The sequence below is a fragment of the Perna viridis genome, chromosome 5 (assembly GCF_037379345.1).
Source record: "Perna viridis isolate PV_CMFRI_1.1 ecotype Kerala chromosome 5, ASM3737934v1, whole genome shotgun sequence".
NCBI classification, from domain to species: Eukaryota; Metazoa; Mollusca; class Bivalvia; order Mytilida; family Mytilidae; genus Perna; species Perna viridis.
Genome location: NC_142449.1, coordinates 40,656,382 through 40,682,280, shown reverse-complemented (window position 1 = coordinate 40,682,280; position 25,899 = coordinate 40,656,382). Strand labels below are relative to the sequence as shown.

General features: G+C 36.6%; 25 non-coding genes across 25 annotated transcripts; all 25 read right to left on the bottom strand.

Moving 5' to 3' along the window:
- Nucleotides 1-393: 393 nt before the first annotated feature.
- LOC148617638 (5S ribosomal RNA) lies at nucleotides 394-512 on the bottom strand. Its single transcript, XR_015922774.1, has one exon. It is a non-coding gene; the product is annotated as a 5S ribosomal RNA (ribosomal RNA).
- A 7,362-nt stretch (nucleotides 513-7,874) lies between these two features.
- Nucleotides 7,875-7,993, bottom strand: LOC148617637 (5S ribosomal RNA). The gene has a single exon (XR_015922773.1). It is a non-coding gene; the product is annotated as a 5S ribosomal RNA (ribosomal RNA).
- A 652-nt stretch (nucleotides 7,994-8,645) lies between these two features.
- On the bottom strand, nucleotides 8,646-8,764 carry LOC148617636 (5S ribosomal RNA). The gene has a single exon (XR_015922771.1). It is a non-coding gene; the product is annotated as a 5S ribosomal RNA (ribosomal RNA).
- Nucleotides 8,765-9,418: 654 nt separating this feature from the next.
- On the bottom strand, nucleotides 9,419-9,537 carry LOC148617635 (5S ribosomal RNA). Its single transcript, XR_015922770.1, has one exon. It is a non-coding gene; the product is annotated as a 5S ribosomal RNA (ribosomal RNA).
- A 654-nt stretch (nucleotides 9,538-10,191) lies between these two features.
- Nucleotides 10,192-10,310, bottom strand: LOC148617634 (5S ribosomal RNA). The gene has a single exon (XR_015922769.1). It is a non-coding gene; the product is annotated as a 5S ribosomal RNA (ribosomal RNA).
- A 654-nt stretch (nucleotides 10,311-10,964) lies between these two features.
- Nucleotides 10,965-11,083, bottom strand: LOC148617633 (5S ribosomal RNA). Its single transcript, XR_015922768.1, has one exon. It is a non-coding gene; the product is annotated as a 5S ribosomal RNA (ribosomal RNA).
- A 652-nt stretch (nucleotides 11,084-11,735) lies between these two features.
- Nucleotides 11,736-11,854, bottom strand: LOC148617632 (5S ribosomal RNA). Its single transcript, XR_015922767.1, has one exon. It is a non-coding gene; the product is annotated as a 5S ribosomal RNA (ribosomal RNA).
- A 652-nt stretch (nucleotides 11,855-12,506) lies between these two features.
- Nucleotides 12,507-12,625, bottom strand: LOC148617631 (5S ribosomal RNA). The gene has a single exon (XR_015922766.1). It is a non-coding gene; the product is annotated as a 5S ribosomal RNA (ribosomal RNA).
- A 653-nt stretch (nucleotides 12,626-13,278) lies between these two features.
- LOC148617630 (5S ribosomal RNA) lies at nucleotides 13,279-13,397 on the bottom strand. The gene has a single exon (XR_015922765.1). It is a non-coding gene; the product is annotated as a 5S ribosomal RNA (ribosomal RNA).
- Nucleotides 13,398-14,049: 652 nt separating this feature from the next.
- Nucleotides 14,050-14,168, bottom strand: LOC148617629 (5S ribosomal RNA). The gene has a single exon (XR_015922764.1). It is a non-coding gene; the product is annotated as a 5S ribosomal RNA (ribosomal RNA).
- Nucleotides 14,169-14,820: 652 nt separating this feature from the next.
- Nucleotides 14,821-14,939, bottom strand: LOC148617628 (5S ribosomal RNA). Its single transcript, XR_015922763.1, has one exon. It is a non-coding gene; the product is annotated as a 5S ribosomal RNA (ribosomal RNA).
- Nucleotides 14,940-15,591: 652 nt separating this feature from the next.
- LOC148617627 (5S ribosomal RNA) lies at nucleotides 15,592-15,710 on the bottom strand. Its single transcript, XR_015922762.1, has one exon. It is a non-coding gene; the product is annotated as a 5S ribosomal RNA (ribosomal RNA).
- A 652-nt stretch (nucleotides 15,711-16,362) lies between these two features.
- On the bottom strand, nucleotides 16,363-16,481 carry LOC148617626 (5S ribosomal RNA). Its single transcript, XR_015922760.1, has one exon. It is a non-coding gene; the product is annotated as a 5S ribosomal RNA (ribosomal RNA).
- Nucleotides 16,482-17,133: 652 nt separating this feature from the next.
- LOC148617625 (5S ribosomal RNA) lies at nucleotides 17,134-17,252 on the bottom strand. The gene has a single exon (XR_015922759.1). It is a non-coding gene; the product is annotated as a 5S ribosomal RNA (ribosomal RNA).
- A 652-nt stretch (nucleotides 17,253-17,904) lies between these two features.
- Nucleotides 17,905-18,023, bottom strand: LOC148617624 (5S ribosomal RNA). The gene has a single exon (XR_015922758.1). It is a non-coding gene; the product is annotated as a 5S ribosomal RNA (ribosomal RNA).
- A 652-nt stretch (nucleotides 18,024-18,675) lies between these two features.
- On the bottom strand, nucleotides 18,676-18,794 carry LOC148617623 (5S ribosomal RNA). Its single transcript, XR_015922757.1, has one exon. It is a non-coding gene; the product is annotated as a 5S ribosomal RNA (ribosomal RNA).
- Nucleotides 18,795-19,446: 652 nt separating this feature from the next.
- Nucleotides 19,447-19,565, bottom strand: LOC148617622 (5S ribosomal RNA). The gene has a single exon (XR_015922755.1). It is a non-coding gene; the product is annotated as a 5S ribosomal RNA (ribosomal RNA).
- A 652-nt stretch (nucleotides 19,566-20,217) lies between these two features.
- Nucleotides 20,218-20,336, bottom strand: LOC148617621 (5S ribosomal RNA). Its single transcript, XR_015922754.1, has one exon. It is a non-coding gene; the product is annotated as a 5S ribosomal RNA (ribosomal RNA).
- A 652-nt stretch (nucleotides 20,337-20,988) lies between these two features.
- Nucleotides 20,989-21,107, bottom strand: LOC148617620 (5S ribosomal RNA). Its single transcript, XR_015922753.1, has one exon. It is a non-coding gene; the product is annotated as a 5S ribosomal RNA (ribosomal RNA).
- Nucleotides 21,108-21,760: 653 nt separating this feature from the next.
- LOC148617619 (5S ribosomal RNA) lies at nucleotides 21,761-21,879 on the bottom strand. Its single transcript, XR_015922752.1, has one exon. It is a non-coding gene; the product is annotated as a 5S ribosomal RNA (ribosomal RNA).
- Nucleotides 21,880-22,531: 652 nt separating this feature from the next.
- LOC148617618 (5S ribosomal RNA) lies at nucleotides 22,532-22,650 on the bottom strand. The gene has a single exon (XR_015922751.1). It is a non-coding gene; the product is annotated as a 5S ribosomal RNA (ribosomal RNA).
- A 652-nt stretch (nucleotides 22,651-23,302) lies between these two features.
- On the bottom strand, nucleotides 23,303-23,421 carry LOC148617617 (5S ribosomal RNA). The gene has a single exon (XR_015922750.1). It is a non-coding gene; the product is annotated as a 5S ribosomal RNA (ribosomal RNA).
- A 653-nt stretch (nucleotides 23,422-24,074) lies between these two features.
- Nucleotides 24,075-24,193, bottom strand: LOC148617616 (5S ribosomal RNA). Its single transcript, XR_015922748.1, has one exon. It is a non-coding gene; the product is annotated as a 5S ribosomal RNA (ribosomal RNA).
- A 652-nt stretch (nucleotides 24,194-24,845) lies between these two features.
- Nucleotides 24,846-24,964, bottom strand: LOC148617615 (5S ribosomal RNA). The gene has a single exon (XR_015922747.1). It is a non-coding gene; the product is annotated as a 5S ribosomal RNA (ribosomal RNA).
- Nucleotides 24,965-25,616: 652 nt separating this feature from the next.
- On the bottom strand, nucleotides 25,617-25,735 carry LOC148617614 (5S ribosomal RNA). Its single transcript, XR_015922746.1, has one exon. It is a non-coding gene; the product is annotated as a 5S ribosomal RNA (ribosomal RNA).
- Between the last annotated feature and the right edge of the window lie 164 nt (nucleotides 25,736-25,899).

The window sequence follows — 25,899 nt, the reverse complement described above, 5'->3', positions numbered from 1 at the left end:
TTTTTTTTGACAGCGCTCAATCGTGTCAATTTGTCTCAGTTGTAGCACGAAAAGTCCGTGCACGCGCTAATTTTAAAATGAATTGTAAAATGGAAAATGTAATTGCTTCAAACTTTGCAAAATGACAGGACAAATTTTACTCACCGGCGGCTTCAAACCCTGCCTCCCTTTCGTCTGACTGTCGCCATGCGACGTCAAAGTCACAATGACAATATGGGAGCCTTCTAGTCCAATATACGCCCCCGCTATGTTATACTTTTAACGCCTTTTCCTGCTTTTCAATTATGACTATACATAAAAATGCACGTTCTAATAAAACGAACGAAAACTCGTATTCCATTTTCTGTGTCATTTTTGTGATTTTTTTAAAAAATGGCCAGAAATAAAAAGAAATGTCTACGGCATCCGGTATTCCCAGGCGGTCACCCATCCAAGTACTAACCGGACTCGACGCTGCTTAACTTCGGTGATCGGACGAGAACCGGTGCTTTCAGCGTGATATGGTCGTAGACACTAAATGATGTGAAAATTTGCTATATAAAGATTCTAGTTCCTTAAGACATATAGAAAAACAAAACATTTTATGTAGGCTTGGCTGAAGAATTCGCCCCGCTCTCTAAATAAAGTGACATAAAGAAAATACAATTACTTCTAAAATAAAATTGATACAAAAGAAAAAATATTATTAAATAAATTTCAGAGACTAACATTCAATTTAAATATCAAACTCACCACAGATCCACAAGCAGACGCCCCAGCCCTGCCCCCTCCTTTTTTTTGACAGCGCTCAATCGTGTCAATTTGTCTCAGTTGTAGCACGAAAAGTCCGTGCACGCGCTAATTTTAAAATGAATTGTAAAATGGAAAATGTAATTGCTTCAAACTTTGCAAAATGACAGGACAAATTTTACTCACCGGCGGCTTCAAACCCTGCCTCCCTTTCGTCTGACTGTCGCCATGCGACGTCAAAGTCACAATGACAATATGGGAGCCTTCTAGTCCAATATACGCCCCCGCTATGTTATACTTTTAACGCCTTTTCCTGCTTTTCAATTATGACTATACATAAAAATGCACGTTCTAATAAAACGAACGAAAACTCGTATTCCATTTTCTGTGTCATTTTTGTGATTTTTTTAAAAAATGGCCAGAAATAAAAAGAAATGTCTACGGCATCCGGTATTCCCAGGCGGTCACCCATCCAAGTACTAACCGGACTCGACGCTGCTTAACTTCGGTGATCGGACGAGAACCGGTTTTTTATCTTTATTAAAATAAGTCATCATCATGTTCACAAATAAAAACATTATTATATCACAATAATCTGAAATATCACAGTTAATCTTTCACTTATTATATGTTAAACATTAATACATTCTCAGTCTTTTCCAAAAGCGGATTGTACATTAAAAATCGTTTTTCAAAAACTCTACTTAATATCTTATTCTGACTCATGTACATATGGAAGTAATAAATATAATGCTTAAAGGTAAATTGAAAAAACTGGATCAAATTGACATTTGTTTGACCATTCATCACAAGATTTCTTCTTCTATAGATACAAAATCTCACTGTTGACATGAGGAAATTAACAAACACATCATTTACTCCTTTCATGGACCAGCGTAAACCTAAGAAAAGAAGTTGGTCACTCTCAACTAGGCTTATTCGATCGGAATCACAATTTTCAAAACATTTTGTCAATAGTAATGAAATATAATCAAGAAATTCATCTAACTCATCACATTCTAAAAATAAATGTAAAATGTTTTCTGGTTTTTGTCCACATACATCACAAATATCACTATCAGATAACCCAATTTTCTGTAGTTTAACTTTGGTATACAAAGTACCATGTAAAAGCTTAAAATCTAATTCTATCATATTAGCAGGTTTCCAGTACATATTCAAATATTTCCAGATTGGAACTAAATCAACATCTTCAATATTAAAAATTGTTTTCCACATGAGAGTACCAATAGGTTTTTCAGTACATTGACCAATCACACAGTTATACAATGTCTTTGATGTACAACTAGTTAATGCACATAATACATTTCCATACTCAATTAGTATGTCAATAGTCCTCCGAACATTTCTTCTATGAAGTTCTGTATTAACAGTTCGTTTCCATTCCTCTGGAATAGCACATATTAATTTATAATATCTATCAACAATTCTGTCAATATCATAGTTTTCACATACATTTTGAATAATTTCTACAATGGCATTAGCTGGCAAAAACCCAGGTTTTACTTCATAACAAATGTCTTTCACAGATACAATACCAGCTAAAATAAAATCCTTGTAAACAATTATTTTGTTATCACTAAGTATTCTAGGATTACTAAAAAGAGGCTGGTCATAAATGTTCTCAATACTTAAATCAAAATGTATCTTATCTTTTAAAAAATACATAGCTTGAAACATTTCTTGATACACAACAGGAATATGACGCAACTCACAATTAGGTACTTTCATATACAATATATTCATCTCTATTCCCATATCATATATCTTGGAAGCAAAATATCTAAAAGTATGTTTCCACAACACATTATAATGTTCATCTATTAACCTACCTAAAAACTTTAATCTAAAAGCAAACATTTTACAATTCATATCAGATAATTGTAAACCACCATTATCTTTCGAGTCAATAATACTCTTATATTTTACAAGATGTGTCTTTTGACTCCAGATAAAATTGACACATAATCTCGTCACCTCTTTGTTAACCCAATCAGGTAAAGGTATCACAAACAAAGCATACCAAAATTTTGACATCATTAATGAATTTATAACAGTAACTCTACCTTGTATTGTTAAATGTCTTTGTGACCACATGTACAATAAACGCTTCAATTTGTCAATTTTTGATTTCCAATTCATTTCTTCACAAAGCTTCTTATCATTACCAATAAAAACACCTAAAAGCTGAATTATATTTTCACAAATTTTTAAACCATACTCAGTTTTTTCTACATCAGATAGCAAACCACTACCAATACATAAAATTTCTGATTTCTGTCTATTAATTTTTGCACCACTTACTCTACCATACAATTCAAATTCATCAAAAGTTGCACATATAGATTTTTTATTACAAACAGACAAAGTAGTATCATCAGCATGTTGATATATTAATCCAGATTTGTCACTATTTGGAATACTTATACCTTGAATATCATTATTCTGTACAATTCTACTATGTAAAGGTTCAGCAGCAAGTACATACAACAGAGCACTAATTGGACATCCTTGTCGTATTCCATTTTTCACATAAAAATATTTTGATAGAAATCCATTACATTTTACAGAACTACTTATTCCTTTATAAAATATTTCTATCCACTTTACAAACCTATCACCAAAACCAAATTTCTTTAAAACTTGTAATAAATAAAAATGACTAACTCTATCAAAGGCTTTTTCCTGATCAATTTTAACAATGTAACCTTCAAGTTCATCTTGTTCCACAAGTTCAATGATATCTCTCACATTTGCTATATTATTACTAATATCTCGTCCTAAAATACAACATGTTTGATCTTCAGAAATAATTTTAGGTAAAATATGCTTAAATCTATTGGCCATCACTCTTGCTAATATCTTATAATCTACCTGCAGTAGAGATATAGGCCTATAATTTTTAATACATTTTTTGTCACCTTTGTTTTTGTAAAAAACACTTAGAACACCACATTTCATGGATCTACACAATTCACCTTCTTGTTCAATGGTTTTGAATAACTGTAATAAAATATCTTTCAACTCATCATAAAATGTACAATAAAACTCTACAGTCAGTCCATCTGATCCTGGACTTTTATTTTTTGACATTTCTAAAATAGCCTTATGAATTTCTTCAGGAAATATATCAGCATCACAAGACAAACAATCATCATCTTCAACTTTTTTATCTACACATGCTAAAAATTCATCAATTCTATCTATATCAATATTAACAGAAGAGTATAAATTGCTATAAAAATCATATTGCAATTGTAAAATACTATCAGTATCTGACACAATTTTATTGTCAGGAGTTAACAACTCCTTAATTGAACAATTTTCTTGTTTATACTTCTCTAAATTTAAAAAGTATTTAGTATTCTTGTCAGATTCAACTGCCCATATAGCTTTAGATCTGAGAATAGCACCTTTACATTTTTCACTCTCATACTCTGATAGTTCTAATTTAATACTCTCAAGTTTTGTTACATCAATAACTTCACCATTGGCAGCCCTATTACATATATTATCTATAAGATTTTGTAATCTATAATACTCTCTTTTCTTTTCTCTAGCTAATTTAGATGAAAATATCTGAGAAAATTTCTTTATCTTATATTTCAAATTATCCCACCATATTACAATATCTCTAGTATACAATTCATTTTCTTTTTCATTCACAATCATTTCTCTAATTTTTCTAACATATTCATCATTAAGTAACAGAGTATTGTTCAAAATCCATAGTCCAGGACCTCTTTCAACATTATTACAATTTAAATTCATAATTACAAAACTATGATCACTCAGTGATGTAACATTGTAGTAAACATTTTGTACAAAAGAAGACAACGCTCTACTGATTAAAAAATAATCTATTCTAGATTGTTGTAGTTCCCCATTTGATACTCTTTTCCAAGAAAACAATCTTGAATACATATTTCGAGCCCTCCATACGTCATATAAATGACTACTTTCTATAATTTGGCACAATTTTCTACATGGTTCATCAACAAGATGCTTTGTTTTACTGCCTCTATCAAGATTAGAAAGAGTAGTATTAAAATCACCACCAACAATAACATTTTCTAAAGAATCAATGTAAGTTTGCACATACTGAAAAAACTTAACACGTTCTGCGTTAATGTTTGGTGCATATACAGAAATTAAATTAAACACAATATTATTTTCAGTATATTTTACATGTATAAATCTACCTTCAATATCTTTATGAACAAATGTTACTCTATTTTTGTCATAATTACTAACAAGTATGGCTACACCCTGTCTACTATTATGTCCATTACTATAATATATATCGCCATTAAACAAGTGTTTAACACCATTTATATAATCATCACTCCAAAACGTTTCTTGTAAAAATACAATACCAAATCTCCTATCATCAATAACACTTACAAGTCTTTCAAAGTTATGTATGGATTTTAGCCCATTACAATTAAAAGAACATATAAGTACCATTACAAAAACAAAAGCATATAGTTTATATATAATCTTATCCATCATCTTAAAGTTCAGTTTTTTTCATTAGATTTTCTACAATGTTTCCCATTAAGATTGGGAGTCACTTTAATTCTACCCCTTCTTTCTAATTTTCTTTCTAATTGCTTTTCTTTTTTCCTCTTTTTCTTTAAGTCTTTACTACTCAAAGAAAATTGATCACTAGTATCAGGAGTACTCTGTGATTCCTCATCAGAGCACCCCGAATATAAAATATCAGATGCACCTTCTGCGGTGACTTCTTCGTCACCAACTAAGGTGCTTGCTGCCTCAGCACTATCTACAAAATTAGCAATCTGGTCTAAAAAATCTATTTCACCAGAAGAAATATCTTCATCTTGTATTTTAATCTTTTTACCATCCTTTCCCTCTTTACATAGCCGTGATGCCTCATTCTTATAACTGTCAGAGTCATCTTCATCATTCGCATCCCTTTCCTCACTACTATAATCGTTTTCACTAGATGAAACATCCAGTTTTCTCTTTCTGTTATCATCACCAACTTCCATTTGTTCATCTTTGTCATCAACACCAGACTCTGAAAAAACCTCACTACTCAAATGAGACTCTTCAACCACTGCTTCTTTCACCAGAGTAGTATCCACTTCATCATTAGTGGACACCTCGGAATTTAAGTTTTCAACTTCATCATCTTTTTCTTGTGAACTAGTACTATCACACGAACAAGGATGACTATTGCAGTCCTGGCAAGGACAAACACAAGGTTCACTTCTACAAAGTGAACACAAATTACTTTTCAAATTGCATTGACATGGCTCAGTTTCGCAAACATAACAAGCGCATGTACATGTAGTTTGTCCACACACTGAACATTTGCAATTGCAAAAGAATAAACCACAGTCGTTGCAGCCAACCGTCGTCGGGGGATACGGATTTCTACGCAAAAACCCATTTACACAAACGCACAATTTTGGAAAACGCTTACATCTGTCACATTTGTCAGCCTTACAATCCTTAAGTATATGTCCTCTATTGCCACAGCCATTGCACTCAATGTAAGGGCATTCTTTGCGCATATGATCAGGTGAAAAACACTCTGAACACACTTTAGCTTGATTGTTATGTTTTACTCGGAAATATCGAGTGGTAGAACCTACTCTAAACGGCATTGTCCATGGTAATGCAGAGATTCCCTGTGGAAATTTGCATTTCACAATTCTAGTGCCATCGGCAACTTGTGTTCCAGGGACTGTTTTTCTATAAACTGGAGACACTACGGAAATTCCTTTGCTAGTTAACTTCATTGTAATGGCATCATCCTCGATAAATGCAGGGAGTTTCATAAATGAAACTATAACAACATCAGAAAATAATAGGTTCACACGGTATCTGCGACCTGCTATATCAATACCATCAGCTAATTTAAAAGCGTTTTCTTGTGTATTCATCGTAATATCATAGCATTCGGAATCATTTTTCACCACTGCTAATACAGTATTGATTCCAGTAACATTCTCAATAGACTCTATGATAATCCTCTCACCGCGTATATTAGTATCTATTCCTTCAATGCGGAACGTACACTCTTTGAGATATCTCCTATTTTCATGAACATAAGTTCCCTTCCTTCCAAAAGAATTATTCCCATTCTTTCTTCCGGAATTCATTCCAACTCCAGAACTTCCCGGTGCGTTGGTCCGAGAATCGTTCATTTGGCTTTCAGACATATTGTGAAAAACAAATCAAACACACCGCAAACCCCCCTTTTTCCTGCGCGTAAAAGGCAGGAAAGGGGGAATATACGAAGTGTTCGTGCACAAATAACAATGAATATGAGTTCTTTACATCAATAATTACTAGCAGAAACAGTTCATCAATTCAAAATTTGGCGTTAGACTCACCAAAACATCAAATCATCGGGAGCTCCAGGAATGTAAACATACATACGGTACATCCAAAGACCGACCAAGAACCGGTGCTTTCAGCGTGATATGGTCGTAGACACTAAATGATGTGAAAATTTGCTATATAAAGATTCTAGTTCCTTAAGACATATAGAAAAACAAAACATTTTATGTAGGCTTGGCTGAAGAATTCGCCCCGCTCTCTAAATAAAGTGACATAAAGAAAATACAATTACTTCTAAAATAAAATTGATACAAAAGAAAAAATATTATTAAATAAATTTCAGAGACTAACATTCAATTTAAATATCAAACTCACCACAGATCCACAAGCAGACGCCCCAGCCCTGCCCCCTCCTTTTTTTTTTGACAGCGCTCAATCGTGTCAATTTGTCTCAGTTGTAGCACGAAAAGTCCGTGCACGCGCTAATTTTAAAATGAATTGTAAAATGGAAAATGTAATTGCTTCAAACTTTGCAAAATGACAGGACAAATTTTACTCACCGGCGGCTTCAAACCCTGCCTCCCTTTCGTCTGACTGTCGCCATGCGACGTCAAAGTCACAATGACAATATGGGAGCCTTCTAGTCCAATATACGCCCCCGCTATGTTATACTTTTAACGCCTTTTCCTGCTTTTCAATTATGACTATACATAAAAATGCACGTTCTAATAAAACGAACGAAAACTCGTATTCCATTTTCTGTGTCATTTTTGTGATTTTTTTAAAAAATGGCCAGAAATAAAAAGAAATGTCTACGGCATCCGGTATTCCCAGGCGGTCACCCATCCAAGTACTAACCGGACTCGACGCTGCTTAACTTCGGTGATCGGACGAGAACCGGTGCTTTCAGCGTGATATGGTCGTAGACACTAAATGATGTGAAAATTTGCTATATAAAGATTCTAGTTCCTTAAGACATATAGAAAAACAAAACATTTTATGTAGGCTTGGCTGAAGAATTCGCCCCGCTCTCTAAATAAAGTGACATAAAGAAAATACAATTACTTCTAAAATAAAATTGATACAAAAGAAAAAATATTATTAAATAAATTTCAGAGACTAACATTCAATTTAAATATCAAACTCACCACAGATCCACAAGCAGACGCCCCAGCCCTGCCCCCTCCTTTTTTTTGACAGCGCTCAATCGTGTCAATTTGTCTCAGTTGTAGCACGAAAAGTCCGTGCACGCGCTAATTTTAAAATGAATTGTAAAATGGAAAATGTAATTGCTTCAAACTTTGCAAAATGACAGGACAAATTTTACTCACCGGCGGCTTCAAACCCTGCCTCCCTTTCGTCTGACTGTCGCCATGCGACGTCAAAGTCACAATGACAATATGGGAGCCTTCTAGTCCAATATACGCCCCCGCTATGTTATACTTTTAACGCCTTTTCCTGCTTTTCAATTATGACTATACATAAAAATGCACGTTCTAATAAAACGAACGAAAACTCGTATTCCATTTTCTGTGTCATTTTTGTGATTTTTTTAAAAAATGGCCAGAAATAAAAAGAAATGTCTACGGCATCCGGTATTCCCAGGCGGTCACCCATCCAAGTACTAACCGGACTCGACGCTGCTTAACTTCGGTGATCGGACGAGAACCGGTGCTTTCAGCGTGATATGGTCGTAGACACTAAATGATGTGAAAATTTGCTATATAAAGATTCTAGTTCCTTAAGACATATAGAAAAACAAAACATTTTATGTAGGCTTGGCTGAAGAATTCGCCCCGCTCTCTAAATAAAGTGACATAAAGAAAATACAATTACTTCTAAAATAAAATTGATACAAAAGAAAAAATATTATTAAATAAATTTCAGAGACTAACATTCAATTTAAATATCAAACTCACCACAGATCCACAAGCAGACGCCCCAGCCCTGCCCCCTCCTTTTTTTTTTGACAGCGCTCAATCGTGTCAATTTGTCTCAGTTGTAGCACGAAAAGTCCGTGCACGCGCTAATTTTAAAATGAATTGTAAAATGGAAAATGTAATTGCTTCAAACTTTGCAAAATGACAGGACAAATTTTACTCACCGGCGGCTTCAAACCCTGCCTCCCTTTCGTCTGACTGTCGCCATGCGACGTCAAAGTCACAATGACAATATGGGAGCCTTCTAGTCCAATATACGCCCCCGCTATGTTATACTTTTAACGCCTTTTCCTGCTTTTCAATTATGACTATACATAAAAATGCACGTTCTAATAAAACGAACGAAAACTCGTATTCCATTTTCTGTGTCATTTTTGTGATTTTTTTAAAAAATGGCCAGAAATAAAAAGAAATGTCTACGGCATCCGGTATTCCCAGGCGGTCACCCATCCAAGTACTAACCGGACTCGACGCTGCTTAACTTCGGTGATCGGACGAGAACCGGTGCTTTCAGCGTGATATGGTCGTAGACACTAAATGATGTGAAAATTTGCTATATAAAGATTCTAGTTCCTTAAGACATATAGAAAAACAAAACATTTTATGTAGGCTTGGCTGAAGAATTCGCCCCGCTCTCTAAATAAAGTGACATAAAGAAAATACAATTACTTCTAAAATAAAATTGATACAAAAGAAAAAATATTATTAAATAAATTTCAGAGACTAACATTCAATTTAAATATCAAACTCACCACAGATCCACAAGCAGACGCCCCAGCCCTGCCCCCTCCTTTTTTTTTTGACAGCGCTCAATCGTGTCAATTTGTCTCAGTTGTAGCACGAAAAGTCCGTGCACGCGCTAATTTTAAAATGAATTGTAAAATGGAAAATGTAATTGCTTCAAACTTTGCAAAATGACGGGACAAATTTTACTCACCGGCGGCTTCAAACCCTGCCTCCCTTTCGTCTGACTGTCGCCATGCGACGTCAAAGTCACAATGACAATATGGGAGCCTTCTAGTCCAATATACGCCCCCGCTATGTTATACTTTTAACGCCTTTTCCTGCTTTTCAATTATGACTATACATAAAAATGCACGTTCTAATAAAACGAACGAAAACTCGTATTCCATTTTCTGTGTCATTTTTGTGATTTTTTTAAAAAATGGCCAGAAATAAAAAGAAATGTCTACGGCATCCGGTATTCCCAGGCGGTCACCCATCCAAGTACTAACCGGACTCGACGCTGCTTAACTTCGGTGATCGGACGAGAACCGGTGCTTTCAGCGTGATATGGTCGTAGACACTAAATGATGTGAAAATTTGCTATATAAAGATTCTAGTTCCTTAAGACATATAGAAAAACAAAACATTTTATGTAGGCTTGGCTGAAGAATTCGCCCCGCTCTCTAAATAAAGTGACATAAAGAAAATACAATTACTTCTAAAATAAAATTGATACAAAAGAAAAAATATTATTAAATAAATTTCAGAGACTAACATTCAATTTAAATATCAAACTCACCACAGATCCACAAGCAGACGCCCCAGCCCTGCCCCCTCCTTTTTTTTTTGACAGCGCTCAATCGTGTCAATTTGTCTCAGTTGTAGCACGAAAAGTCCGTGCACGCGCTAATTTTAAAATGAATTGTAAAATGGAAAATGTAATTGCTTCAAACTTTGCAAAATGACAGGACAAATTTTACTCACCGGCGGCTTCAAACCCTGCCTCCCTTTCGTCTGACTGTCGCCATGCGACGTCAAAGTCACAATGACAATATGGGAGCCTTCTAGTCCAATATACGCCCCCGCTATGTTATACTTTTAACGCCTTTTCCTGCTTTTCAATTATGACTATACATAAAAATGCACGTTCTAATAAAACGAACGAAAACTCGTATTCCATTTTCTGTGTCATTTTTGTGATTTTTTTAAAAAATGGCCAGAAATAAAAAGAAATGTCTACGGCATCCGGTATTCCCAGGCGGTCACCCATCCAAGTACTAACCGGACTCGACGCTGCTTAACTTCGGTGATCGGACGAGAACCGGTGCTTTCAGCGTGATATGGTCGTAGACACTAAATGATGTGAAAATTTGCTATATAAAGATTCTAGTTCCTTAAGACATATAGAAAAACAAAACATTTTATGTAGGCTTGGCTGAAGAATTCGCCCCGCTCTCTAAATAAAGTGACATAAAGAAAATACAATTACTTCTAAAATAAAATTGATACAAAAGAAAAAATATTATTAAATAAATTTCAGAGACTAACATTCAATTTAAATATCAAACTCACCACAGATCCACAAGCAGACGCCCCAGCCCTGCCCCCTCCTTTTTTTTGACAGCGCTCAATCGTGTCAATTTGTCTCAGTTGTAGCACGAAAAGTCCGTGCACGCGCTAATTTTAAAATGAATTGTAAAATGGAAAATGTAATTGCTTCAAACTTTGCAAAATGACAGGACAAATTTTACTCACCGGCGGCTTCAAACCCTGCCTCCCTTTCGTCTGACTGTCGCCATGCGACGTCAAAGTCACAATGACAATATGGGAGCCTTCTAGTCCAATATACGCCCCCGCTATGTTATACTTTTAACGCCTTTTCCTGCTTTTCAATTATGACTATACATAAAAATGCACGTTCTAATAAAACGAACGAAAACTCGTATTCCATTTTCTGTGTCATTTTTGTGATTTTTTTAAAAAATGGCCAGAAATAAAAAGAAATGTCTACGGCATCCGGTATTCCCAGGCGGTCACCCATCCAAGTACTAACCGGACTCGACGCTGCTTAACTTCGGTGATCGGACGAGAACCGGTGCTTTCAGCGTGATATGGTCGTAGACACTAAATGATGTGAAAATTTGCTATATAAAGATTCTAGTTCCTTAAGACATATAGAAAAACAAAACATTTTATGTAGGCTTGGCTGAAGAATTCGCCCCGCTCTCTAAATAAAGTGACATAAAGAAAATACAATTACTTCTAAAATAAAATTGATACAAAAGAAAAAATATTATTAAATAAATTTCAGAGACTAACATTCAATTTAAATATCAAACTCACCACAGATCCACAAGCAGACGCCCCAGCCCTGCCCCCTCCTTTTTTTTGACAGCGCTCAATCGTGTCAATTTGTCTCAGTTGTAGCACGAAAAGTCCGTGCACGCGCTAATTTTAAAATGAATTGTAAAATGGAAAATGTAATTGCTTCAAACTTTGCAAAATGACAGGACAAATTTTACTCACCGGCGGCTTCAAACCCTGCCTCCCTTTCGTCTGACTGTCGCCATGCGACGTCAAAGTCACAATGACAATATGGGAGCCTTCTAGTCCAATATACGCCCCCGCTATGTTATACTTTTAACGCCTTTTCCTGCTTTTCAATTATGACTATACATAAAAATGCACGTTCTAATAAAACGAACGAAAACTCGTATTCCATTTTCTGTGTCATTTTTGTGATTTTTTTAAAAAATGGCCAGAAATAAAAAGAAATGTCTACGGCATCCGGTATTCCCAGGCGGTCACCCATCCAAGTACTAACCGGACTCGACGCTGCTTAACTTCGGTGATCGGACGAGAACCGGTGCTTTCAGCGTGATATGGTCGTAGACACTAAATGATGTGAAAATTTGCTATATAAAGATTCTAGTTCCTTAAGACATATAGAAAAACAAAACATTTTATGTAGGCTTGGCTGAAGAATTCGCCCCGCTCTCTAAATAAAGTGACATAAAGAAAATACAATTACTTCTAAAATAAAATTGATACAAAAGAAAAAATATTATTAAATAAATTTCAGAGACTAACATTCAATTTAAATATCAAACTCACCACAGATCCACAAGCAGACGCCCCAGCCCTGCCCCCTCCTTTTTTTTTGACAGCGCTCAATCGTGTCAATTTGTCTCAGTTGTAGCACGAAAAGTCCGTGCACGCGCTAATTTTAAAATGAATTGTAAAATGGAAAATGTAATTGCTTCAAACTTTGCAAAATGACAGGACAAATTTTACTCACCGGCGGCTTCAAACCCTGCCTCCCTTTCGTCTGACTGTCGCCATGCGACGTCAAAGTCACAATGACAATATGGGAGCCTTCTAGTCCAATATACGCCCCCGCTATGTTATACTTTTAACGCCTTTTCCTGCTTTTCAATTATGACTATACATAAAAATGCACGTTCTAATAAAACGAACGAAAACTCGTATTCCATTTTCTGTGTCATTTTTGTGATTTTTTTAAAAAATGGCCAGAAATAAAAAGAAATGTCTACGGCATCCGGTATTCCCAGGCGGTCACCCATCCAAGTACTAACCGGACTCGACGCTGCTTAACTTCGGTGATCGGACGAGAACCGGTGCTTTCAGCGTGATATGGTCGTAGACACTAAATGATGTGAAAATTTGCTATATAAAGATTCTAGTTCCTTAAGACATATAGAAAAACAAAACATTTTATGTAGGCTTGGCTGAAGAATTCGCCCCGCTCTCTAAATAAAGTGACATAAAGAAAATACAATTACTTCTAAAATAAAATTGATACAAAAGAAAAAATATTATTAAATAAATTTCAGAGACTAACATTCAATTTAAATATCAAACTCACCACAGATCCACAAGCAGACGCCCCAGCCCTGCCCCCTCCTTTTTTTTGACAGCGCTCAATCGTGTCAATTTGTCTCAGTTGTAGCACGAAAAGTCCGTGCACGCGCTAATTTTAAAATGAATTGTAAAATGGAAAATGTAATTGCTTCAAACTTTGCAAAATGACAGGACAAATTTTACTCACCGGCGGCTTCAAACCCTGCCTCCCTTTCGTCTGACTGTCGCCATGCGACGTCAAAGTCACAATGACAATATGGGAGCCTTCTAGTCCAATATACGCCCCCGCTATGTTATACTTTTAACGCCTTTTCCTGCTTTTCAATTATGACTATACATAAAAATGCACGTTCTAATAAAACGAACGAAAACTCGTATTCCATTTTCTGTGTCATTTTTGTGATTTTTTTAAAAAATGGCCAGAAATAAAAAGAAATGTCTACGGCATCCGGTATTCCCAGGCGGTCACCCATCCAAGTACTAACCGGACTCGACGCTGCTTAACTTCGGTGATCGGACGAGAACCGGTGCTTTCAGCGTGATATGGTCGTAGACACTAAATGATGTGAAAATTTGCTATATAAAGATTCTAGTTCCTTAAGACATATAGAAAAACAAAACATTTTATGTAGGCTTGGCTGAAGAATTCGCCCCGCTCTCTAAATAAAGTGACATAAAGAAAATACAATTACTTCTAAAATAAAATTGATACAAAAGAAAAAATATTATTAAATAAATTTCAGAGACTAACATTCAATTTAAATATCAAACTCACCACAGATCCACAAGCAGACGCCCCAGCCCTGCCCCCTCCTTTTTTTTGACAGCGCTCAATCGTGTCAATTTGTCTCAGTTGTAGCACGAAAAGTCCGTGCACGCGCTAATTTTAAAATGAATTGTAAAATGGAAAATGTAATTGCTTCAAACTTTGCAAAATGACAGGACAAATTTTACTCACCGGCGGCTTCAAACCCTGCCTCCCTTTCGTCTGACTGTCGCCATGCGACGTCAAAGTCACAATGACAATATGGGAGCCTTCTAGTCCAATATACGCCCCCGCTATGTTATACTTTTAACGCCTTTTCCTGCTTTTCAATTATGACTATACATAAAAATGCACGTTCTAATAAAACGAACGAAAACTCGTATTCCATTTTCTGTGTCATTTTTGTGATTTTTTTAAAAAATGGCCAGAAATAAAAAGAAATGTCTACGGCATCCGGTATTCCCAGGCGGTCACCCATCCAAGTACTAACCGGACTCGACGCTGCTTAACTTCGGTGATCGGACGAGAACCGGTGCTTTCAGCGTGATATGGTCGTAGACACTAAATGATGTGAAAATTTGCTATATAAAGATTCTAGTTCCTTAAGACATATAGAAAAACAAAACATTTTATGTAGGCTTGGCTGAAGAATTCGCCCCGCTCTCTAAATAAAGTGACATAAAGAAAATACAATTACTTCTAAAATAAAATTGATACAAAAGAAAAAATATTATTAAATAAATTTCAGAGACTAACATTCAATTTAAATATCAAACTCACCACAGATCCACAAGCAGACGCCCCAGCCCTGCCCCCTCCTTTTTTTTGACAGCGCTCAATCGTGTCAATTTGTCTCAGTTGTAGCACGAAAAGTCCGTGCACGCGCTAATTTTAAAATGAATTGTAAAATGGAAAATGTAATTGCTTCAAACTTTGCAAAATGACAGGACAAATTTTACTCACCGGCGGCTTCAAACCCTGCCTCCCTTTCGTCTGACTGTCGCCATGCGACGTCAAAGTCACAATGACAATATGGGAGCCTTCTAGTCCAATATACGCCCCCGCTATGTTATACTTTTAACGCCTTTTCCTGCTTTTCAATTATGACTATACATAAAAATGCACGTTCTAATAAAACGAACGAAAACTCGTATTCCATTTTCTGTGTCATTTTTGTGATTTTTTTAAAAAATGGCCAGAAATAAAAAGAAATGTCTACGGCATCCGGTATTCCCAGGCGGTCACCCATCCAAGTACTAACCGGACTCGACGCTGCTTAACTTCGGTGATCGGACGAGAACCGGTGCTTTCAGCGTGATATGGTCGTAGACACTAAATGATGTGAAAATTTGCTATATAAAGATTCTAGTTCCTTAAGACATATAGAAAAACAAAACATTTTATGTAGGCTTGGCTGAAGAATTCGCCCCGCTCTCTAAATAAAGTGACATAAAGAAAATACAATTACTTCTAAAATAAAATTGATACAAAAGAAAAAATATTATTAAATAAATTTCAGAGACTAACATTCAATTTAAATATCAAACTCACCACAGATCCACAAGCAGACGCCCCAGCCCTGCCCCCTCCTTTTTTTTGACAGCGCTCAATCGTGTCAATTTGTCTCAGTTGTAGCACGAAAAGTCCGTGCACGCGCTAATTTTAAAATGAATTGTAAAATGGAAAATGTAATTGCTTCAAACTTTGCAAAATGACAGGACAAATTTTACTCACCGGCGGCTTCAAACCCTGCCTCCCTTTCGTCTGACTGTCGCCATGCGACGTCAAAGTCACAATGACAATATGGGAGCCTTCTAGTCCAATATACGCCCCCGCTATGTTATACTTTTAACGCCTTTTCCTGCTTTTCAATTATGACTATACATAAAAATGCACGTTCTAATAAAACGAACGAAAACTCGTATTCCATTTTCTGTGTCATTTTTGTGATTTTTTTAAAAAATGGCCAGAAATAAAAAGAAATGTCTACGGCATCCGGTATTCCCAGGCGGTCACCCATCCAAGTACTAACCGGACTCGACGCTGCTTAACTTCGGTGATCGGACGAGAACCGGTGCTTTCAGCGTGATATGGTCGTAGACACTAAATGATGTGAAAATTTGCTATATAAAGATTCTAGTTCCTTAAGACATATAGAAAAACAAAACATTTTATGTAGGCTTGGCTGAAGAATTCGCCCCGCTCTCTAAATAAAGTGACATAAAGAAAATACAATTACTTCTAAAATAAAATTGATACAAAAGAAAAAATATTATTAAATAAATTTCAGAGACTAACATTCAATTTAAATATCAAACTCACCACAGATCCACAAGCAGACGCCCCAGCCCTGCCCCCTCCTTTTTTTTGACAGCGCTCAATCGTGTCAATTTGTCTCAGTTGTAGCACGAAAAGTCCGTGCACGCGCTAATTTTAAAATGAATTGTAAAATGGAAAATGTAATTGCTTCAAACTTTGCAAAATGACAGGACAAATTTTACTCACCGGCGGCTTCAAACCCTGCCTCCCTTTCGTCTGACTGTCGCCATGCGACGTCAAAGTCACAATGACAATATGGGAGCCTTCTAGTCCAATATACGCCCCCGCTATGTTATACTTTTAACGCCTTTTCCTGCTTTTCAATTATGACTATACATAAAAATGCACGTTCTAATAAAACGAACGAAAACTCGTATTCCATTTTCTGTGTCATTTTTGTGATTTTTTTAAAAAATGGCCAGAAATAAAAAGAAATGTCTACGGCATCCGGTATTCCCAGGCGGTCACCCATCCAAGTACTAACCGGACTCGACGCTGCTTAACTTCGGTGATCGGACGAGAACCGGTGCTTTCAGCGTGATATGGTCGTAGACACTAAATGATGTGAAAATTTGCTATATAAAGATTCTAGTTCCTTAAGACATATAGAAAAACAAAACATTTTATGTAGGCTTGGCTGAAGAATTCGCCCCGCTCTCTAAATAAAGTGACATAAAGAAAATACAATTACTTCTAAAATAAAATTGATACAAAAGAAAAAATATTATTAAATAAATTTCAGAGACTAACATTCAATTTAAATATCAAACTCACCACAGATCCACAAGCAGACGCCCCAGCCCTGCCCCCTCCTTTTTTTTGACAGCGCTCAATCGTGTCAATTTGTCTCAGTTGTAGCACGAAAAGTCCGTGCACGCGCTAATTTTAAAATGAATTGTAAAATGGAAAATGTAATTGCTTCAAACTTTGCAAAATGACAGGACAAATTTTACTCACCGGCGGCTTCAAACCCTGCCTCCCTTTCGTCTGACTGTCGCCATGCGACGTCAAAGTCACAATGACAATATGGGAGCCTTCTAGTCCAATATACGCCCCCGCTATGTTATACTTTTAACGCCTTTTCCTGCTTTTCAATTATGACTATACATAAAAATGCACGTTCTAATAAAACGAACGAAAACTCGTATTCCATTTTCTGTGTCATTTTTGTGATTTTTTTAAAAAATGGCCAGAAATAAAAAGAAATGTCTACGGCATCCGGTATTCCCAGGCGGTCACCCATCCAAGTACTAACCGGACTCGACGCTGCTTAACTTCGGTGATCGGACGAGAACCGGTGCTTTCAGCGTGATATGGTCGTAGACACTAAATGATGTGAAAATTTGCTATATAAAGATTCTAGTTCCTTAAGACATATAGAAAAACAAAACATTTTATGTAGGCTTGGCTGAAGAATTCGCCCCGCTCTCTAAATAAAGTGACATAAAGAAAATACAATTACTTCTAAAATAAAATTGATACAAAAGAAAAAATATTATTAAATAAATTTCAGAGACTAACATTCAATTTAAATATCAAACTCACCACAGATCCACAAGCAGACGCCCCAGCCCTGCCCCCTCCTTTTTTTTGACAGCGCTCAATCGTGTCAATTTGTCTCAGTTGTAGCACGAAAAGTCCGTGCACGCGCTAATTTTAAAATGAATTGTAAAATGGAAAATGTAATTGCTTCAAACTTTGCAAAATGACAGGACAAATTTTACTCACCGGCGGCTTCAAACCCTGCCTCCCTTTCGTCTGACTGTCGCCATGCGACGTCAAAGTCACAATGACAATATGGGAGCCTTCTAGTCCAATATACGCCCCCGCTATGTTATACTTTTAACGCCTTTTCCTGCTTTTCAATTATGACTATACATAAAAATGCACGTTCTAATAAAACGAACGAAAACTCGTATTCCATTTTCTGTGTCATTTTTGTGATTTTTTTAAAAAATGGCCAGAAATAAAAAGAAATGTCTACGGCATCCGGTATTCCCAGGCGGTCACCCATCCAAGTACTAACCGGACTCGACGCTGCTTAACTTCGGTGATCGGACGAGAACCGGTGCTTTCAGCGTGATATGGTCGTAGACACTAAATGATGTGAAAATTTGCTATATAAAGATTCTAGTTCCTTAAGACATATAGAAAAACAAAACATTTTATGTAGGCTTGGCTGAAGAATTCGCCCCGCTCTCTAAATAAAGTGACATAAAGAAAATACAATTACTTCTAAAATAAAATTGATACAAAAGAAAAAATATTATTAAATAAATTTCAGAGACTAACATTCAATTTAAATATCAAACTCACCACAGATCCACAAGCAGACGCCCCAGCCCTGCCCCCTCCTTTTTTTTGACAGCGCTCAATCGTGTCAATTTGTCTCAGTTGTAGCACGAAAAGTCCGTGCACGCGCTAATTTTAAAATGAATTGTAAAATGGAAAATGTAATTGCTTCAAACTTTGCAAAATGACAGGACAAATTTTACTCACCGGCGGCTTCAAACCCTGCCTCCCTTTCGTCTGACTGTCGCCATGCGACGTCAAAGTCACAATGACAATATGGGAGCCTTCTAGTCCAATATACGCCCCCGCTATGTTATACTTTTAACGCCTTTTCCTGCTTTTCAATTATGACTATACATAAAAATGCACGTTCTAATAAAACGAACGAAAACTCGTATTCCATTTTCTGTGTCATTTTTGTGATTTTTTTAAAAAATGGCCAGAAATAAAAAGAAATGTCTACGGCATCCGGTATTCCCAGGCGGTCACCCATCCAAGTACTAACCGGACTCGACGCTGCTTAACTTCGGTGATCGGACGAGAACCGGTGCTTTCAGCGTGATATGGTCGTAGACACTAAATGATGTGAAAATTTGCTATATAAAGATTCTAGTTCCTTAAGACATATAGAAAAACAAAACATTTTATGTAGGCTTGGCTGAAGAATTCGCCCCGCTCTCTAAATAAAGTGACATAAAGAAAATACAATTACTTCTAAAATAAAATTGATACAAAAGAAAAAATATTATTAAATAAATTTCAGAGACTAACATTCAATTTAAATATCAAACTCACCACAGATCCACAAGCAGACGCCCCAGCCCTGCCCCCTCCTTTTTTTTGACAGCGCTCAATCGTGTCAATTTGTCTCAGTTGTAGCACGAAAAGTCCGTGCACGCGCTAATTTTAAAATGAATTGTAAAATGGAAAATGTAATTGCTTCAAACTTTGCAAAATGACAGGACAAATTTTACTCACCGGCGGCTTCAAACCCTGCCTCCCTTTCGTCTGACTGTCGCCATGCGACGTCAAAGTCACAATGACAATATGGGAGCCTTCTAGTCCAATATACGCCCCCGCTATGTTATACTTTTAACGCCTTTTCCTGCTTTTCAATTATGACTATACATAAAAATGCACGTTCTAATAAAACGAACGAAAACTCGTATTCCATTTTCTGTGTCATTTTTGTGATTTTTTTAAAAAATGGCCAGAAATAAAAAGAAATGTCTACGGCATCCGGTATTCCCAGGCGGTCACCCATCCAAGTACTAACCGGACTCGACGCTGCTTAACTTCGGTGATCGGACGAGAACCGGTGCTTTCAGCGTGATATGGTCGTAGACACTAAATGATGTGAAAATTTGCTATATAAAGATTCTAGTTCCTTAAGACATATAGAAAAACAAAACATTTTATGTAGGCTTGGCTGAAGAATTCGCCCCGCTCTCTAAATAAAGTGACATAAAGAAAATACAATTACTTCTAAAATAAAATTGATACAAAAGAAAAAATATTATTAAATAAATTTCAGAGACTAACATTCAATTTAAATATCAAACTCACCACAGATCCACAAGCAGACGCCCCAGCCCTGCCCCCTCCTTTTTTTTGACAGCGCTCAATCGTGCCAATTTGTCTCAGTTGTAGCACGAAAAGTCCGTGCACGCGCTAATTTTAAAATGAATTGTAAAATGGAAAATGTAATTGCTTCAAACTTTGCAAAATGACAGGACAAATTTTACTCACCGGCGGCTTCAAACCCTGCCTCCCTTTCGTCTGACTGTCGCCATGCGACGTCAAAGTCACAATGACAATATGGGAGCCTTCTAGTCCAATATACGCCCCCGCTATGTTATACTTTTAACGCCTTTTCCTGCTTTTCAATTATGACTATACATAAAAATGCACGTTCTAATAAAACGAACGAAAACTCGTATTCCATTTTCTGTGTCATTTTTGTGATTTTTTTAAAAAATGGCCAGAAATAAAAAGAAATGTCTACGGCATCCGGTATTCCCAGGCGGTCACCCATCCAAGTACTAACCGGACTCGACGCTGCTTAACTTCGGTGATCGGACGAGAACCGGTGCTTTCAGCGTGATATGGTCGTAGACACTAAATGATGTGAAAATTTGCTATATAAAGATTCTAGTTCCTTAAGACATATAGAAAAACAAAACATTTTATGTAGGCTTGGCTGAAGAATTCGCCCCGCTCTCTAAATAAAGTGACATAAAGAAAATACAATTACTTCTAAAATAAAATTGATACAAAAGAAAAAATATTATTAAATAAATTTCAGAGACTAACATTCAATTTAAATATCAAACTCACCACAGATCCACAAGCAGACGCCCCAGCCCTGCCCCCTCCTTTTTTTTTGACAGCGCTCAATCGTGTCAATTTGTCTCAGTTGTAGCACGAAAAGTCCGTGCACGCGCTAATTTTAAAATGAATTGTAAAATGGAAAATGTAATTGCTTCAAACTTTGCAAAATGACAGGACAAATTTTACTCACCGGCGGCTTCAAACCCTGCCTCCCTTTCGTCTGACTGTCGCCATGCGACGTCAAAGTCACAATGACAATATGGGAGCCTTCTAGTCCAATATACGCCCCCGCTATGTTATACTTTTAACGCCTTTTCCTGCTTTTCAATTATGACTATACATAAAAATGCACGTTCTAATAAAACGAACGAAAACTCGTATTCCATTTTCTGTGTCATTTTTGTGATTTTTTTAAAAAATGGCCAGAAATAAAAAGAAATGTCTACGGCATCCGGTATTCCCAGGCGGTCACCCATCCAAGTACTAACCGGACTCGACGCTGCTTAACTTCGGTGATCGGACGAGAACCGGTGCTTTCAGCGTGATATGGTCGTAGACACTAAATGATGTGAAAATTTGCTATATAAAGATTCTAGTTCCTTAAGACATATAGAAAAACAAAACATTTTATGTAGGCTTGGCTGAAGAATTCGCCCCGCTCTCTAAATAAAGTGACATAAAGAAAATACAATTACTTCTAAAATAAAATTGATACAAAAGAAAAAATATTATTAAATAAATTTCAGAGACTAACATTCAATTTAAATATCAAACTCACCACAGATCCACAAGCAGACGCCCCAGCCCTGCCCCCTCCTTTTTTTTGACAGCGCTCAATCGTGTCAATTTGTCTCAGTTGTAGCACGAAAAGTCCGTGCACGCGCTAATTTTAAAATGAATTGTAAAATGGAAAATGTAATTGCTTCAAACTTTGCAAAATGACAGGACAAATTTTACTCACCGGCGGCTTCAAACCCTGCCTCCCTTTCGTCTGACTGTCGCCATGCGACGTCAAAGTCACAATGACAATATGGGAGCCTTCTAGTCCAATATACGCCCCCGCTATGTTATACTTTTAACGCCTTTTCCTGCTTTTCAATTATGACTATACATAAAAATGCACGTTCTAATAAAACGAACGAAAACTCGTATTCCATTTTCTGTGTCATTTTTGTGATTTTTTTAAAAAATGGCCAGAAATAAAAAGAAATGTCTACGGCATCCGGTATTCCCAGGCGGTCACCCATCCAAGTACTAACCGGACTCGACGCTGCTTAACTTCGGTGATCGGACGAGAACCGGTGCTTTCAGCGTGATATGGTCGTAGACACTAAATGATGTGAAAATTTGCTATATAAAGATTCTAGTTCCTTAAGACATATAGAAAAACAAAACATTTTATGTAGGCTTGGCTGAAGAATTCGCCCCGCTCTCTAAATAAAGTGACATAAAGAAAATACAATTACTTCTAAAATAAAATTGATACAAAAGAAAAAATATTATTAAATAAATTTCAGAGACTAACATTCAATTTAAATATCAAACTCACCACAGATCCACAAGCAGACGCCCCAGCCCTGCCCCCTCCTTTTTTTTGACAGCGCTCAATCGTGTCAATTTGTCTCAGTTGTAGCACGAAAAGTCCGTGCACGCGCTAATTTTAAAATGAATTGTAAAATGGAAAATGTAATTGCTTCAAACTTTGCAAAATGACAGGACAAATTTTACTCACCGGCGGCTTCAAACCCTGCCTCCCTTTCGTCTGACTGTCGCCATGCGACGTCAAAGTCACAATGACAATATGGGAGCCTTCTAGTCCAATATACGCCCCCGCTATGTTATACTTTTAACGCCTTTTCCTGCTTTTCAATTATGACTATACATAAAAATGCACGTTCTAATAAAACGAACGAAAACTCGTATTCCATTTTCTGTGTCATTTTTGTGATTTTTTTAAAAAATGGCCAGAAATAAAAAGAAATGTCTACGGCATCCGGTATTCCCAGGCGGTCACCCATCCAAGTACTAACCGGACTCGACGCTGCTTAACTTCGGTGATCGGACGAGAACCGGTGCTTTCAGCGTGATATGGTCGTAGACACTAAATGATGTGAAAATTTGCTATATAAAGATTCTAGTTCCTTAAGACATATAGAAAAACAAAACATTTTATGTAGGCTTGGCTGAAGAATTCGCCCCGCTCTCTAAATAAAGTGACATAAAGAAAATACAATTACTTCTAAAATAAAATTGATACAAAAGAAAAAATATTATTAAATAAATTTCAGAGACTAACATTCAATTTAAATATCAAACTCACCACAGATCCACAAGCAGACGCCCCAGCCCTGCCCCCTCCTTTTTTTTTGACAGCGCTCAATCGTGTCAATTTGTCTCAGTTGTAGCACGAAAAGTCCGTGCACGCGCTAATTTTAAAATGAATTGTAAAATGGAAAATGTAATTGCTTCAAACTTTGCAAAATGACAGGACAAATTTTACTCACCGGCGGCTTCAAACCCTGCCTCCCTTTCGTCTGACTGTCGCCATGCGACGTCAAAGTCACAATGACAATATGGGAGCCTTCTAGTCCAATATACGCCCCCGCTATGTTATACTTTTAACGCCTTTTCCTGCTTTTCAATTATGACTATACATAAAAATGCACGTTCTAATAAAACGAACGAAAACTCGTATTCCATTTTCTGTGTCATTTTTGTGATTTTTTTAAAAAATGGCCAGAAATAAAAAGAAATGTCTACGGCATCCGGTATTCCCAGGCGGTCACCCATCCAAGTACTAACCGGACTCGACGCTGCTTAACTTCGGTGATCGGACGAGAACCGGTGCTTTCAGCGTGATATGGTCGTAGACACTAAATGATGTGAAAATTTGCTATATAAAGATTCTAGTTCCTTAAGACATATAGAAAAACAAAACATTTTATGTAGGCTTGGCTGAAGAATTCGCCCCGCTCTCTAAATAAAGTGACATAAAGAAAATACAATTACTTCTAAAATAAAATTGATACAAAAGAAAAAATATTATTAAATAAATTTCAGAGACTAACATTCAATTTAAATATCAAACTCACCACAGATCCACAAGCAGACGCCCCAGCCCTGCCCCCTCCTTTTTTTTGACAGCGCTCAATCGTGTCAATTTGTCTCAGTTGTAGCACGAAAAGTCCGTGCACGCGCTAATTTTAAAATGAATTGTAAAATGGAAAATGTAATTGCTTCAAACTTTGCAAAATGACAGGACAAATTTTACTCACCGGCGGCTTCAAACCCTGCCTCCCTTTCGTCTGACTGTCGCCATGCGACGTCAAAGTCACAATGACAATATGGGAGCCTTCTAGTCCAATATACGCCCCCGCTATGTTATACTTTTAACGCCTTTTCCTGCTTTTCAATTATGACTATACATAAAAATGCACGTTCTAATAAAACGAACGAAAACTCGTATTCCATTTTCTGTGTCATTTTTGTGATTTTTTTAAAAAATGGCCAGAAATAAAAAGAAATGTCTACGGCATCCGGTATTCCCAGGCGGTCACCCATCCAAGTACTAACCGGACTCGACGCTGCTTAACTTCGGTGATCGGACGAGAACCGGTGCTTTCAGCGTGATATGGTCGTAGACACTAAATGATGTGAAAATTTGCTATATAAAGATTCTAGTTCCTTAAGACATATAGAAAAACAAAACATTTTATGTAGGCTTGGCTGAAGAATTCGCCCCGCTCTCTAAATAAAGTGACATAAAGAAAATACAATTACTTCTAAAATAAAATTGATACAAAAGAAAAAATATTATTAAATAAATTTCAGAGACTAACATTCAATTTAAATATCAAACTCACCACAGATCCACAAGCAGACGCCCCAGCCCTGCCCCCTCCTTTTTTTTGACAGCGCTCAATCGTGTCAATTTGTCTCAGTTGTAGCACGAAAAGTCCGTGCACGCGCTAATTTTAAAATGAATTGTAAAATGGAAAATGTAATTGCTTCAAACTTTGCAAAATGACAGGACAAATTTTACTCACCGGCGGCTTCAAACCCTGCCTCCCTTTCGTCTGACTGTCGCCATGCGACGTCAAAGTCACAATGACAATATGGGAGCCTTCTAGTCCAATATACGCCCCCGCTATGTTATACTTTTAACGCCTTTTCCTGCTTTTCAATTATGACTATACATAAAAATGCACGTTCTAATAAAACGAACGAAAACTCGTATTCCATTTTCTGTGTCATTTTTGTGATTTTTTTAAAAAATGGCCAGAAATAAAAAGAAATGTCTACGGCATCCGGTATTCCCAGGCGGTCACCCATCCAAGTACTAACCGGACTCGACGCTGCTTAACTTCGGTGATCGGACGAGAACCGGTGCTTTCAGCGTGATATGGTCGTAGACACTAAATGATGTGAAAATTTGCTATATAAAGATTCTAGTTCCTTAAGACATATAGAAAAACAAAACATTTTATGTAGGCTTGGCTGAAGAATTCGCCCCGCTCTCTAAATAAAGTGACATAAAGAAAATACAATTACTTCTAAAATAAAATTGATACAAAAGAA